At 50.7% G+C, this 16,482-nt stretch overlaps 1 protein-coding gene across 3 annotated transcripts in view; it reads right to left on the reverse strand.

The window, feature by feature from the left end:
• The window catches only part of CLYBL (citramalyl-CoA lyase), a 2,832,351-nt gene that overhangs the window by 856,810 nt on the left and 1,959,059 nt on the right, over positions 1-16,482 (reverse strand). The window lies entirely within an intron of this gene.

The following is a 16,482-nucleotide window of genomic DNA, read 5'->3' on the forward strand; positions in this document are numbered from 1 at the left end:
TCTTTTTTTCAAGCCTAAACATTTACCAGTGACATTATTTATAGAATCTGCCTGTAAAATAATTTCAAAGAACATTCTAACATACTACGTACTCAAATAATGGAAATACAGTGTGCTCAAATCTTCATAATGTTATCTATTTAAAAAATAATATGCCATACAAAGTTTGATCAACCAACATTTTTTTTTGGTCAATATCTGTAATTAGTTAATTTTACAACTTCAAAACATGGGTTATAAAGACTGTTTAGAAATCGCATCTTGAAAACCAATTTAAGAGGTTGAGAATGGACATTTTTAACTATTCCAAACAGTTAAAATGTTGCATACAATACAAAGTGTGAACATATGATGTAACCTATTTACAAACAGTAACAATATAACAAAACTGAACTCAAAGAAGAAACCTACTGGCAGTTTTATTGCATAACTAGAAATTAATGTAATGACAATTAGCAGCCAGATTGGAATGCTGGAACTTGTGAGATTTAATCAGGATGCAAGTCTTCTAGGCAATATTTGCTAATGTGGTTACAGTTTTGGAAGGCTCTCAGGATCCAGTCGCCCCCTCCAGTGTTTGCTACCCAAACCCCCACGTTCCCGACTCTTATGCAGGCATCACCGCTCTTCTCCAGTAACCCCCTACTGGTCAATCGTCATAATTGCCTGACAACTCCTTTTTGACATGGCAGAAAGTGAGAAAAGACTTCCATTGTGCATCCGCAGTTGGCCGGCAAACTTTTTTTTAATTTATTTTTTTTAATTTTTTTTTTTTAACAAAAACAGGGACACGGCCCACTAACCGGCCGAACAGCCTGATGCTAACAGACGTATTGTCTGTCCCCTCTTTTCAGCAAGTAGGAACAGAACGAGAAAGGTGCTTCAGGCCTTTTTGACCCAAAAGACTAAACTGGGATCACAGACGCTAATTATGAAAAAGGTGATATTAGAGACCTTGTTATGAAGCTGCCATACTGCATAACAGAAGGAGTATTAGAGGCTCAGGGAGCGCTTGAATTACCATGGGAGCCAGGGTTGCAGTAACAGAAGTAAAAGGTGCTGATGTGTATCCCAACATGAGCCTTAACTAAAAAGCAGAAAAGGGAAGAAATGGTAGCAAGTAGTTTCAATCTCCTGGGAACATTAAGAAATCTCTTTAAAGGAAAGACATCCTGTTTGGAGAAACATATGCTTTGCCTCTTAAAAAGACACAAAATACAGTAATAGACAAAACTATATGTGACAAGGCCAGTTTCCCGGTCTTGTCAAGAGGGGGAATCTAGAGCATTTGCCCTGGAGGAAGCTACAACTAAGGGGGACCCAGCCTTATCCTCCCCCTTGTGCAAAGTAATATGGAGCAGAAATCTTTTGCCTAAAACCATGCCTCCTTTCAGATACTAGCATGTATCGTTCTTCTTGTTCCAGGTCAATGGAAAAGCAAGGAAACAACTAAACATGACATTAGGCAACTTACCTAAAGGAGACCTATCATTGAGCGAGAGAACCATATTGCCAGGAGTCAGCCTCAGAAAAAACAAACTTGCCCAATGGCAGGAGATGCTAGCATGTAGCAACGCGCCCAACCGCTGAGCAAGAGCATGGATGAAAGCTGAAAATCATTGCGGCAGACTTAACAGCCACGCAGTGCAGCAGGGTGGCACCAGCAAGCACCTGCGCAAAATGAGTAACGACCTAGAAGGAACAAGTTACTTACCTGTAACTGTTGTTCTCCAGCATGGGTCTGGCATGGATTCACATATTCATGAATATTCCCCGTCGTCAGGCTAGGAATCCTCGGTAAAGAAAAAATCAGTATCAGTTTTGTTTCTGATCTGTCTTTCTTAGTAGTAACCAATCACTGGTCTCTGGGTCATACTGCCCCCAGCCAATGACTGCCCTCTCCCTAAGCCCGGCCCCTGGTAGCCATCCTCAGATTTGGTAGCACGTAAAGTGGCAGTATGACCAAGTGAAGAGCCGCAGAGGGGTAGGAGGGAGGGTTCGCATGTGAATCCATGCCAGGCCCATGCTGGAGAACAACAGTTGCAGGCATGCTCATGAATATAAGAATACATAGCAGTACACATATGCACAACCACGGGAGGTGGCAAAGGCTCAATATTAAGCATCACATAAACTCAACATTGAACAACTCTTACCTCCTCACCAGGCACAACTTCAGGTGAACAGGTTGTGCAGCACTGCTTGGCTGACTCTGGTCTCCTCCCTGGAATCCCGGTCGACGCAGTAGAATCTCGTGAAGGTGTGTATCAACCTCCAAGTAGCAGCATTGCAGATGTCCAGCAGGGGCATACCAGACAAGAACGCCGTGGTAGCAGCGATCGCTCTGGTCGAATGGGCTCTCGGACGGCCAGGCAATGGTCGGTTTGCCAACCGGTGACAGTGCATGATGCAGCCGGAGAGCCATTTGGAAATGGAGGCCTTCGAGAGGGCCTTCCCTTGGTTCACAGTTCCAAAGTTAACAAACAGCTGTGACGTCTTCCGTAAACGCTTTGTGCGGTCCACGTAGAACTTCAGCGCTCTAGCCACATCCAGCGAGTGCAAAGCCCTCTCGGCCGGCGACGAAGGGAAGAAAACTGGTAACACCAAGGGCTCGTTGAGATGGAAGTCTGACGGCACCTTGGGCATAAAGGAGGGGTTCGTCCTCAGCGCCACCCTTGTCTCGTGAAAAGTCAAATATGGAGGCTTGCAGGATAGGGCCTGGATCTCTCCCACTCGTCTTGCGGAGGTGATCACCACAAGAAATGCGGTCTTCCACGACAGGAACTTCAACGGTGCCGAATGCAGAGGCTCGAATGGCGGCCCCATGAGCCTAGTCAGCACCACGTTGAGCTCCCACGCCAGGGCTGGAGCCTTCACGGGCGGGAACGAACGGAACAGTCCTTTCATAAATTCCTTCACCAGGCGATGAGACCACAGGGATGGCCGTCCTGTAGTTCTGGTGTATTGGGAAATTGCTGCCAGGTGTATCTTGATGGAAGCATGCGCTAGTCCCGCCTTGGCCAGCGACAGTAGGTACGGTAGCACTTGAGGGGACGTAATACATAGAGGGTTAATCTTCTGTGCACGGCACCAGACAGAGAACCTCTTCCACTTGTGTCCGTAGCACTTGAGAGTCGAGGACGCCCTGTCCTTTGCAAGAACCTCCTTGCAGTCCGCCGGGATATCGTACCATCCAAACTCTTGTGCTGCAGGAGCCAGGCCTGCAAGTTCAGCGACTCCGGGTTGTGATGAAGGTTGGCACCTCCGGGGCGTGGCTTGGGCAACCATGTAGTAGGACGTGCTTCCCGTGTAGCTCCGGAGGATCCGACAGATGATCTGTACAAACTAACTTTGAAAGTGCGCCATGGGTTCCAGAATCGAGCACACACGCATGGGAATGGATGCTTCGCTCATTGTATGAAGATCGAGAAAATCGTAAGCGGGAGTCTGGAGGAATTGCTCAACGAGCGACGGCGACTGTTCGGTCCATTGTCACACAAGATGGCCGACAACAAAAGAAACGAAACTAGGGTACCCGAAGAGGACGAATAGAGGCGGCGGCCATGGGGAAAGAATGACAATGGCGAGGTGAAGGCAGAACAAAACCCCTGGGGGCTGTAGGCCTTGAGTCGTGAAAGCTTGGGTGCTGGCCCGTACGGCAGGGGCCCGAGGGCAGCAGAGGTGTGAAAATGCAGGCCGCACCACGACCAGCACGAGAAGCGCTCGCTCGGCATTGAACTAGTAGTGGCGAGATGAGGTGGAGGTTGCGACTGCCCGGAGACCACCGCGACAGTCGGTAAAGAGCGGAAAGTACGGTTGGGGAGACACTCGGTTGCTGAATCGTGATAGGGGGACCCAACGAAAACCGAAAATGACGGGGCGAAGGGCAGTGGGCAAGAATAAGAACAAACAACCCACGATGGACATTTTTGCAAAAGCACAACTGTCTCCTGCGGCCACCGCAACCAAAGGCCCGATGGCACAGGCTGAGGGTGCGACAGCGGCTGATAATCATCAGATTTTGGAAGCCATTATGGAGCTGAAGGAATCTTGGGGGGCTGCGATGATGGACCTACGTACTTCCCTGGAGACTAAAATTGAAGCAGTGGGCATCGAAGTCTCCCTGCTGAGACAAGACGTCAGGGGACTGGCGGAACGTACAAGCAACTTGGAGGGCGCAGTGAAATCTAACACGGGCACCAGCACCAACAATACAAAGGAGATCCATGTCCTCAAGCAACAAGTGGCCAACTTGGAGTCTCGAGCAGAAGAAGCAGAAGGGAGAGCGAGTAGAAACAACATTCGCGTGGTGGGTTTGCCAGAAGGTGAGGAGGGCCAGGACCCGACTGATTACATCGAGAACTTACTCCTACAAGGAATCAGGGCCGGTACACTCTCACTGGGATTTGCGGTCGAGCGTGCACATATAGCCCTCATGCGGAAGCCGAGACCAGGGGCCCCTCCACGAGCGATAATTGCCAAAGTACTGAACTACAAAGACCGGGAAAAAATATAGGAGTATTTTCGGAAAGGCGGAACAATCGAGAGGGCCTCGAGCACTATCACGGCATACCCGGATTACACTATGCTGATCCAAAGGCAGCGGTATAGCTATGTAACTATCAAACGGAGGCTGCGGGCGGCTGGGATAAAATATATGCTGCTGTACCCTGCGAAATTGAAGGTCGTGTATAAGAGCAAAATGCATTTTTTTGACACACCAGAAGAAGCCACAACACGGTTGGATCTGCAGGGCTGCCCGGATCAAGACACGGAGGAGACACAAAATGGACGTGAAAAGTGACTCAGACACGGTATGCATTTTGCTATGGCGGCGAGCGAACATCCCAAGGGCGCCTAGGCGAAGGCTGAGAACGATGGGCCTGGCTGTAGGAGGCTGTAGGAGGCTGATACTCGATAACATATTGCGTATTGTGAGAAACTTGATGGACTTGAATATAGTGGCGGTTACATATATTTAAACTGTATAGCAATGTGTAGTTCTTTGATGTGCTATTGGAGCGGCAGGGCGGTAGCACCCTACCCCTCGAATTGTAGTTGTAGTTATAGTAGGTTGGCCACTAGGGCGCCTCACCCTGCGGAGCTCGAGTACAGGCGAAAGCCGGAAAGAGCTAGCTGCGGGGAGCCTGAGATCCAGGGATGGAGCTGGGCAACAGTTGGGGGGGGGGGAGAGTGTTGGGGAAGGGATGGGAAGCGGGGGGGAGAGGGAGCGGGAAGTTCGGTGTGTTTTTGGTTAACAGGGTTTTGAAGGGGATGCGAGCCTATATAGATTGGAATGGAACTCAAGGTTACACTGCACCTGAGGGGGAGGGAATGGGATCATACCAGGCCATGGGGGACCTTAAAATACTCACATGGAATGTGCGGGGGCTTAATGGCTACTAAAGGAACAAGGTTATGTTGTATCTGCGCAGGCAGAAAATAGATATTGCATTGCTACAGGAAACCCACCTTACACGGGAGAGGATGGACACGATTGCGGGCAAGTGGAAGGGGGTGTTGGTGGGCTCTTCGTACTTGGCCTACGCAAGAGGAGTACTTATATGGGTGGCGCCACATGTCCCGTTTCAGCGGTTGCAAGTGGTGGCTGAGACAGACGGGAGGATGGTTATGCTGAGGGGATTGGTAGAGAATAGGGAGATAAGTATTGTTAACACGTACGCCCCGAACCAGAACAGGGCGGCGTACATCAGGACACTGAGTGCGAACCTGAGCGTGTGTGTGGGAAGCGCGGTGATCTGGGGAGGGGACTTCAACTGTGTATTGAACCCGAGGGTGGACAGATCGGACGGGGAAATTGGATAGACCAGCCCCTGCAGCCAGGGCGCTACAGAGACTGCTTGATGACTTTGGGTTGAAAGATGCATGGAGAGTGTGGCACCCTTGGGAAAGGCAATATTCGCATTATTCTGCACCACAGCAGTTATCAACAAGGTTGGACTATGTCTTCGCATCACCTGAAATGATAGCGGAGATTGCGCACATAGAGTACAGGGCCAGGGTCCTCTCGGACCTCTCGCCCCTGATTCTTGCGTGGCAATACTGCCCCCCGAGGGCGAGGATCCCGACATGGCGTCTACAAGCGGAGGCGTTGAGAGACCCCTTCTTTAGAGAGGATTTACGGGAGGAGATAGTAAACTATTTCGAAACCAACACTTGGAGTGTGGACTCGGCGGGGACACTATGGGAGGCCTTTAAAGTTGTAATGAGGGGGGGCGGCCATGGCGAGATCCAAGGGCCTACAGGGTGGGGTTTCAACTGAACTGAGGGAGACGGAAGCTAAATTGGAAGAGGCCTTAAAAGCCGGTGACGATACAGCAGAGAAGCTAGATCTGATACTTAAGCTGCAGCAAAAATGTGCAGGCTACTGGGAGAGGTTGTACAACCTTAATTATAAAAGGTACATAGAGAGACAGCATGCGGGAGGTGACAAACCGGGGAGACTTTTGGCGTGGTTATATAAGAGCGAGACCCCCCAGAGCCACAATCAGAACTATAGAGAGGGAAGATGGTAGCATAGAGGACACCCAGGAGGAAGTTAATCAAGCGTTTGTGGATTATTATAAGGTGTTATACGGGGAAGACGGGGAAAGTAGCCGGGTAATGATAGAAGAAACGCTTGAGGATATGGGGCTGCCCAAGATAAGTGAGGAAGAAAGAGAGGAATTGGACTCCCCGGGGAGGTGGTGCGGCAGTTGCTTACTAGTAAGACCCCAGGGACAGACGGGCTCCCAAGCAAATTTTACAAGGTATATATAGAAGAGGTCCTCCCCCTGCTGCTAGAAATGATAAACGAGGCGTTCGAGACGGGCCGCTTACCGGAGTCACTGAGAGAGGCTGTTATAGTACCTCTCCCTAAACCAAATAAACGAGGGTGCAGCTGTGGTTCTTTCAGACCTGTGTCAATGTTAAACCAGGACGGCAAGATATTAACTGCGGTCTTGGCGAATAGACTGAAAAGAGTCATTGGTAAGCTAATACATCCGGATCAAACGGGCTATGACCCCCATAGGAACATCACCAACAATCATAGGCGACTTCAGAGGATCATTGAGTTTGGCAGCGGAAGTGAGGAGGAAATGGCAATCATGTCCTTGGATGCGATCAAGGCCTTCGACTCCGTCAAGTGGCCGTGGCTGCTGGCGGCCCTGAAACACTATGGGTTAGGGCCTGGCTATGTAAGGTGGGCGAAGATTTTGTATAGTGAACCGCTGGCCAGAGTAAAGACAGGATCTGTGATATCAGAGAGGTGGCAACTTAGTAGCGGTACTAGACAAGGATGCCCATGGTCTCCTATGCTCTACATACTGGCCCTGGAGCCTCTCGCGATCTATCTGAGGCAGCAATATGACACCATAGGCATCGAGGTGAACAAGGAGCGGCATTTGGTCTCCCTATATGCGGATGACATGTTGCTGTATGTGCGGTATCCGGAGGAGAACCTCCAGTACATTTTGGAAGTGCTTGGGAGATACACTGTGCTATCAGGCATAGCGGTGAACCCCCAGAAGTCTAGTCTGTTCCCGTTGGGGGGGTGTATAGGGGTTCCAGCGGAGAGGTTACCGGTTTGACAGGTACCGTGGGCGGTTAGTAATTTTTGGTACCTGGGGATAGATATATATCACACCGTGGGGGAGGAGCAGAGGTGTAATACAGAGGTGGCAATCCAAAAAATTGAGAAATGCATGCGGTTTTGGGCGAAGCTGCCTTTGGCGATGATGGGGCGGGGAGCGATGCTAAAGATGGTGGTCCTGCCGAGGCTCCTACATTACTTCGGGAATATTCTGTACCCGATTCCTAAAGGGTTCTTTACCAAACTGAATAGCATGTGTAGGGACTTTCTGTGGCATGGCACGCGAAACAGAGTGGCGTTATGGAAGCTTCAGAACTTCCATGACAAAGGGGGAATAAAGCTACCCAATTACGAGGCGTACTATGTGGTGAGCCAGTTGCAATATGTTGCCAAATGGCTATCTGATGAAGAGACCTCTGAACTTAGGCTGTTTGGGCGGGATTGTGCACCTTTTTATTTGAAAGAAGTTATGTGGGCACCCAGGGCGGAGATGGTGGGGCGCCCTAAATGATCCTGCTGGGGTTGAAGGTGTGGCGCAGGGCATGCCAATTGATGGGGAACCCGTCCCCATGCTCGCCCCAGATGCCATTGGTTGCATTGACAGGGGCAGACACTCAGCTGCGACATACTCCAGACCCACTGGGAGCCAGCTGGGGTGGCAACGATGGGGGATATTTGGCAGGGGGGCTGTTGTGTTACTTTTGAGGGGCTGCGAGAGGAGGCTGGGTTGAAAGAAGGTCAGTATATTACGTATCACAGAGTGGTACAGAGGATTAAGAGAACGTGACCCGAAACTGTGCTGGAGGAAGAACTGGATGACACCATAGACGTGATATATGATATAGCTGAGGGTGGCCATGAGGTTTCCAGGCTGTATGAGATGTTGATGTCCAAACTGGGGAAGGAGGTCACGCAGCTAAGAATGGACTGGTAAACGGAGGTCGGGGCCCAAATGGGAGATGGCATGTGGGAACGGGTGCAAAGGTATCATAAGAGGGTGTCTAGAAACGCGAGGCTGAAACAGATACAGCTTTATATAACACACAGGGCTTAGATGACACCTTGGAGGATATCGAGGTTCGAGAATGCAGGTCGGCAAGCATGCCATGCCCCAAGTGCGACGAAGAAAACGCGGGCATGGTGCATATGTTTTGGTCATGTCCGATCATAGAGAGGTTCTGGAGGGGAGTAAAAGAGAAACTAGAAGGGGTCAAGATAGTAGTGGATACGGTGTGGGCCTGTCTGCTGGGGGGGTTCCCCAGACCACGGAAACTCAGGCATGTAAGCAAACTAAGGGACTTGGCTTATGTGCTTGCAAAGAGAAGAACAAGTTACTTCTTACCTTGTAACGTTCTTTCGACGGGATGTTCCTCCGACGTATTCCTCATCTTAGATATCTCCTTCCAGCTCTGCTGGCCTCGGAAAAATTTTTCTCTAGAGGGCGCTGCGCGTCGATGTCCTCCGAGTCGATGTCCCTCGACAGCCGCCGTATCGACGTGGACGTCATCCTGCCTATAAAGGCTGCGCGCAGCGTCCGTTGCTCAGTTCCGTTTTGTAGCCCACAATAATACTTTCTGGACTAACTAATCACTCTGAAGGAGCGTAAGCTGCAACAACAAGGGAAGTAGAACTGCGGGGATGGATGGGAGGGTCGATGAGGAATACGTCGGAGGAACATCCCGTCGAAAGAACGTTACAAGGTAAGAAGTAACTTGTTCTTCGAAGAGATTGTGTCCTCCTACGTATTCCTCATCTTAGATAGGCTCCCATAGCAGTATTCTATTATCGGAGGAGGGAGTACTGACTTCACGCTGTCTTCTATTAATGAATAGAATGCAGTACAGCCCTTCCAAACCTAGTCTCTTGACTGGAGGAGGAATCCAAATTGTAAAAACGTGTAAAGGTATGGACAGACGACCATGTAGCGGCCGCACATATGTCCTTAACCGGCACGCCTCTTTTGAGGGCCGATGAAGCTGCAATACCTCTGGTCGAATGAGCCCTAAGGTTTTGAGGGGGCTCTTTCCCTGCCAGTTTATAACATTCCAGAATGGCTAGAATGATGGCCTGTGTAACCTCTCTTCCTCTTTCCCCGGGTGAGGAGGAGGATAGAAAGATGGTAGGGTAATCATCTGAGTGATATGGAATTCAGAAACCACCTTTGGGAGGAAATTAGGCTTCACTTGCAGGACAACTTTGTCTTTGTGAAATATTGTGTGAGGGGGTTTACAAGAAAGAGCTTGTAATTCCCTCACCCTTCTAGCAGATGTAAGTGCTATTAATAAAACAGTTTTAAGGGTAAGGAATCTTAACGAACAAGAATGGAGAGGTTCGAAAGGTGTACCCATCAGGAAAGTTAGTACTAAGTTTAAATCCCACAGGGGAATTTGGAATGGTCTTGGGGGATAAACATTGGTTAACCCCTTTAGAAACTGTATTACTAAGGGTAATTTGAAATAGGATGGTTCTTCCGCAGTACGCTTAAAGATGGATAGCGCTGAGAGATAGCCCTTAATGGTGCCAACTTGAAGGCCTGAATTTGCCAAATGTAGTAGGAAGGACAAAACCATTGGTGTACCACATGAAAAAGGGCCGATATTCTGTTCTCTACACCAGCTGCAAAATCTGTTCCAACGGCAGCGGTATAAAGACTTTGTTGCTGGCCTCCTTGCCGAAAGCAACATCTCCATAACATCATCAGGGAGGTACCAATCCTTGTACCTCAGCCTTTCAGAAGCCAAGCGTGAAGGTTGAGGGTTTTGATGTCTGGATGGAGAACCTGACCTCCCTTCTGTGAGAGTAGGTTCTCTCTGAGTGGAAGTCGAATTGGAGGGCAGATGGACAAGTCTAGAAGGTCCGGGTACCACGTTCTCCTGGCCCAATCCGGGGCAATTAGGATCATGGTTCTCCGGAATCTTCTCAACCTCCTGATCATTTGAGGAATGACAGGGACCGGTGGGAACGTGTACAGAAGCGGAAACTCCCAGTCCACTATGAACGCGTCTCCCAGAGCTCCTCTCGGGGGAAATTCCCTTGAGCAGAACAGGTAGCATTTCCTGTTTAGGCTGGTGGCAAACAGATCTACCTGAGGGGTTCCCCAAAGGGCGAAGATCTCTTGAAGGACTTCCTGAGCTAGCTCCCACTCGTGGGAGACTGTGTTCTGCCTGCTCAGAGCGTCCGCTGTCAAGTTCTTCTCTCCGGCTAGGTGAACTGCCGATAGAGAGATTCCTTCTTGGATTGCCCAAAACCAGAGCTGCATCGCCTCTCTGCACAGGGGTAGTGATCCTACGCCTCCTCTTTTGTTGAGGTAATGCATGGCCACCGTGTTGTCCGTCATTACCAGGACGTTCTTCCCTTGTACAGCTGGCAGGAACGCCTTCAGCGCAAGTCTAATGGCTCTCAGCTCTAACAGGTTGATATGTAGTCTGGACTCCGATGGAGACCAACGACCGCTGATGGTCAAGTCGTTGGTGTGGGCTCCCCACCCCGTGAGTGAGGCATCCGTGACTACTGTTATCTCCGGCCAGGGTTGCCAAAACTGTTCTCCTTTCAGAATGTTCTCCTGACAGACCCACCACTGAAGGTCTCGAGCCACCCTGCCGGGAACCTGAAGAAGATCTGTCATTCTCCCTGAGAATTGTGACCACTGAGTCCTCAGTGCCCACTGGAGGGATCTCATTCTCAGGCGAGCCTCTGGCACTAGGAAAATTCAGGATGCCATGAGGCCTAGCAACCTCAAAAAGTCGAAGGCTGGGAGACGTTGGGCATGTTGGAACTTGGTAACCATCTGTAGAATATCTTGAGCCCTCACCTCTGGTGGCGAGGCTTTTCCCAGGGAAGTGTCCAGGATCGCTCCTATGAACTGGAGTCTCTGCGATGGTATCATTTGTGACTTCTTTAAATTGAGAGAGAAGCCCAGCCTGTCAAGGAAGTGGCACACATGATTTAGCTGGATCGGAGCTTGTTCCGGAGAAACAGCCCTGATCAACCAATCGTCCAGGTAGGGGTAGACGTGAATCCCTTCCCTCCTTAGACTTGCAGCCACTACCGACATTAACTTGGTGAAGACCCTCGGGGCGGAGGTCAGCCCAAATGGCAGCACTCGAAATTGATAGTGAGAGTTGCCAATTGCGAACCTCAGGTATTTCCTGTGTTTGAGATGGATAGGCACATGGAAATAAGCGTTCTGAAGGACCAGAGATACCAACCAGTCCTGGAACTGAAGGGCCTGGAGGATCTGAGAAAGAGTGACCATCTTGAATTTGTCTTTTCTGAGGAATTTGTTCAATTCTCACAATTCAAAGATGGGTCTCAGTCCTCCGTCTTTCTTTGGAATGAGAAAGTAAGGGGAGTACCAGCCCTTGTTCCTCTCCGCTACAGGTACCGGTTCTATGGCACCTTTCTCTAGCAGGTCCCAAATTTCCTGCAAGAGGAGCGGATCTGGAGCTTTCGGAGAGCTGATCCCCGGTGGATGACTCTGAGGTATACGTAGGAAAGGCAGGCAGTAACCTTGGGCAACTGTTTCCAATGCCCAAGCATCTGACGTGATAGCTTTTGGGGCGGCTGATGCAGATGCCGATGGTAAAGAGGTACCTGCTGTTGCTGCGGCTTTTGAATATCTACCCAGTCCACCTCGGGTAGTTCTTCTTTGTCCCCTTTGAGCCGGTCGTCCTCTACCTCTTCCGAATGCGGAGTAGAAGCGAAAGGACTTGCCCCTCGCAGAGGTTCCTGTGGGACGAAAAGGAGTCTGACGGATTGCAGCTCCTAGGGATTTTGCTGCTGCTTTTGAAGTTTGCAGTTTTTCTAAACTGTCATCCGCCTTTTTCCCGAACAAAGAAGAGCCATCGAATGGCATGTTCAAGAGCCTGGCTTGCACATCTGGGGCAAAACCAGACTTTCTCAACCAAGCGAATCTCCTGGTTGATGTACTTGCCGCCATTGCTCTGCTGATACTGTCAGCCGAATCAATGCCCGTCTGGAGGGATTCGCACATAGCGTCTTTACCGTCCTGTATAATATTCAGGAACGCATCCCTTTCTTCTCCCTCCGGGATGCAGTCAGCCGCTGTAGAAGCACACTCCCAAAGTGTATGGCTGAACCTAGCAAGGGTGCAAGTAGCATTAACAGATTTTAACGCCATGCTACATGCTGAAAAGACTTTCTTTGCCATAGCATCATATTTTTTATCGTCCCTGTCCTGTGGGACGGTAGGATAAGCCGTCTTGACATCGGTAGAGGATGCTGCCTGTACCACCAGACTTTCTGGGGATGGGTGTTTAGACAAAAACTCTGGGTCTGTAGAAGATACCCTGTACTTTGTAGACAGTTTTCTATTTACTGCTGGTACTACATCTGGGGTTTCCCAGTTTGTCATGATCTTTCTCTGAAGAGCTTTATGAAAAGGCACCACAGGATCCTCCTGTGGGCCTTTGTCAAGAATATCCGTGAGGTCATCTTGTTGGAAAGATTGTGAAGGTGCAGACCACCCCATGAACTCTGTGATCCTGGCCATTAAGGCTCTATAGGGGGTTTCAGCATGCTCCCCCGGGTCTGGCTTAGCAAACTCCACCTCAGGGGAAGTGTCTAACCCACTTGCCTCATGTAAGGAATCATGAAGATCCTTTAACCTGCGCTCTTCAGAGGAAAATTCCTCTCTAATTGGGGTTACAGGTCCCTGCAGCTCAAATGTGTCTTCCTGTTCAGACAATTCACCCTCTTCCAAAATTGAGGACATAGTTCTCAATTGTTCTGAACTCATAAAGGGAGTAAATCCCATTTCCAAGGCAGAGGGTGCCGAACTTGTCATTATCGGCCTCGAAAACGTCGATGTCGTCGACGCCGACGTCGAAGGCTTTGAGCGTGGCGTCGAAAACAAAGGCGGAGGCCTCGAAGACCTCGACAGAATTGGAATTCTACTCGACAATCTCGAAGCCATCGACGTCGAGGACCTGGGGATAGTCACTGGGTGTGTCGTAACCGTGACTTTTCTTGGCGTCGATGCCGGTGTCGAAGCTGGCGTCGAGTCGACAGACCCGTGTGTCGAAGGTCCCTTCGACAACGGCGTCGAAGGCATCGACCTCGACGTCGACGGAACCCTCGACTGCGACTGCAGCGTTTTTGACCTTCGGTTCTTTCGACCAGAGCATCGCTCTCGGCAGTCTTCGAGGGGGTCGAGGCCGCTTTCTCGAAGACGCTCATCATATTTTTTCAGAATTCCTCCCATTCAGCCCGGGAACTATGTTTCGTGGGGCAAGGGATTCTTTTTGGCGAAACAGAGGAAGAGGAAGACGGAGAAGTGGATCTTCGACGTCTCCTATTCGAGTGCTTCGATCTCGAGGAGTGATGAGACCCACTCCGAGACCTGGAGCGCGAATGGTGACGAGGAGACGAATGTCTCAACTTCGTCGACGAAGAAGAAGCTTTAAAAGTCTTACCTTTCTCCAGCTTCCCCCTACGCTCCTTCAGGGCCTTAGCTGTCATGGTCATACAGTCCTCGCATTCCGAACAATGGTGTTCAGCTCCCAAACACCACAGACAAACTCTGTGAGGGTCAGTCAACGACATCTTTTTCCCACAATCTCGGCATTTCTTGAAGCCGGATCGAGGAGTTGTCGGTTCCGACGAGGAAGCCATCGAGTACGGATCGAATGACTCGAGGTAAATAGGATTAATCTGACTAAGAACTGAGCAACGGTATTCCGAGGCACTGACTATGCGCGGAAAAACGGAACTGAGCAACGGACGCTGCGCGCGGCCTTTATAGGCAGGATGACGTCGACACGGCGGCTGTCGAGGGACATCGACTCGGAGGACGTCGACGCGCAGCGCCCTCTAGAGAAAAAAATTTCCGAGGCCAGCAGAGCTGGAAGGAGATATCTAAGATGAGGAATACGTCGGAGGACACAATCCCTTCGAAGGATTGCCATGGGATGAAGCCATGCCATGTGCCGAGGATAGAGGTGTGGTGTAAAGACTTGCAAAAACGGGCAGAAGCTGAAACCATAGCATGGCAAGAAGCGTGTAGCAACGGGGGGGTGGAGGAGAATGAGTCCCTGATGGCCTGGAAATCACTGATAGCCGGACTGTTTGGGTCATTAGATGACCCGACTGAACCTGTTGAGGAGGAGACCGAACCACAGGGTGTGGAATCTGATGGTTCAATGTAATAGACTCGTAAGGGGGATGGGGTAGTGGGAGTAGTGGTTAGGAATTTTAAAAAAAGTGTAATGGAACTGGTGAAACATGCACTGCTTGTTTGGTTTTATTGTTTGTTTGTTTGAAAAATTTAATAAAAACTTAAAAATAAAAAAAAAGGATGGCGCCTCCCTCTCTGGAGAGAAGATCTGCGTCCATCGACAGTTTGACTGGTGGGGACGCTGACAAGTCCAGAAGGTCCGGGAACCAGATCTGTCTCGGCCATGCCGGTGCGACGAGGATCATCCTGCACCGGGATCTCTTGAGTTGGTTGATGAGTCGGAGCAGCAACGGCAATGGAGGGAACGCATACAGGAACAGGCCGTCCCAGGGGAACAAGAAAGCATCGCCCATGCTCCTCGGCTGGGGAAATCTGCTGGCGAACCTCTGGCACTTGAAGTTCTTCACTGTCGCGAACAGGTCGATATGGGGTTTGCCCCATCGCTGGAAGAGTAGATCCACTTGATCCTGGCGTAGTTCCCACTTGTGGCACGAGCGCAGCTCCCTGCTGAGTGAGTCGGCGATGGTGTTTTTTATCCCTGCTAGATGAAAGGGCACCAGAAACATCCCCTGAGCAATGGCCCAATGCCACAGATCCTGGGCTTCCTTGGATAGGGCTGGGGATCTGGTTCCTCCCTGCTTCCGGATGTAGAACATCATGGTGGTGTTGTTGGTGAAGATCCTCACTACCTTGCCCTTGAGGGACAGGAGGAATGACCTGAGGGCCCAGAACACTGCTCGGAGCTCCAGTATGTTGATGTGGAGCGGCCTCTCCTCCGTGAGCCAAAGGCCTCTCTCGTGAAGATCTCCGGTGTGCGCTCCCCATCCCTCCAGGGAGGCATCCATCGTTACTGTCACCTGGTGTGCTAGGGTCTGAAAGTCCGTGCCCGCCGCGAGATGCGCGCGGGTGCCCCACCATCAAATTGCTTGGCGGAAAACCTTGTTGAGCAGGATCCTGTCCTCGAAGCTGCCCGCCGCTTGCATCCAACAGGCGTCGAGGAACTCCTGTAGGGGACACAACCGAAGCCTGCACAGGCGCACCAGATAGATGCACGAGGACATCATCCCGAGAAGGGACTTGATGGACCACACCCTGGCCACGTCCATGGCCAGCAGACGCCGCACCTTGCCCTGGATGGCCTTCGTCCTTTCCTCCTGCGGCGAGGCCAATCGCTCTACTGTGTCGAGCTTGGCTCCCAGAAACAGTGTGACCTGCGACAGGATAAGGTGGGATTTGGGGAAGTTGATGGAGAATCCCAGGTCCGTGAGCAGCGGGACAGTCTTCGCTGTGTGTTCGACGGCGAGTTCCCTTGTCCTTGCTCGGATGAGCCAATCGTCTCAGCCGATGAGCCAGGTAGGGGTAGACGTGGATTCCCTGCAGGCGCAGCCATGCTGCCACCGGTGCTAGGCACTTGGTGAATACCCTGGGCGCCGACTTAAATCCGAATGGGAGGGCCTTGAACTGGTAGTGCCGTCCTTGGACTACGAACCTGAGAAACTTTCGGTGTCCTTTTTGAATGGGGATGTGAAAGTACGCATCCTCCAAATCCAACGACGATAGGAAGTCGCCTTCCTCCAGCTGGCCCAGCACGTGCTGGAGGGTGACCATCCGGAACTTCTGTGCCTTGATGTATTTGTTTAGTCGACGCAGGTCCAGGATGGGACGCCATCCTCCTGTCTTCTTTCTGATGAGG

The sequence above is a fragment of the Ambystoma mexicanum genome, chromosome 7p (genome assembly GCF_040938575.1).
Source record: "Ambystoma mexicanum isolate Mex_15411 chromosome 7p, UKY_AmexF1_1, whole genome shotgun sequence".
NCBI lineage: Eukaryota > Metazoa > Chordata > Amphibia > Caudata > Ambystomatidae > Ambystoma > Ambystoma mexicanum.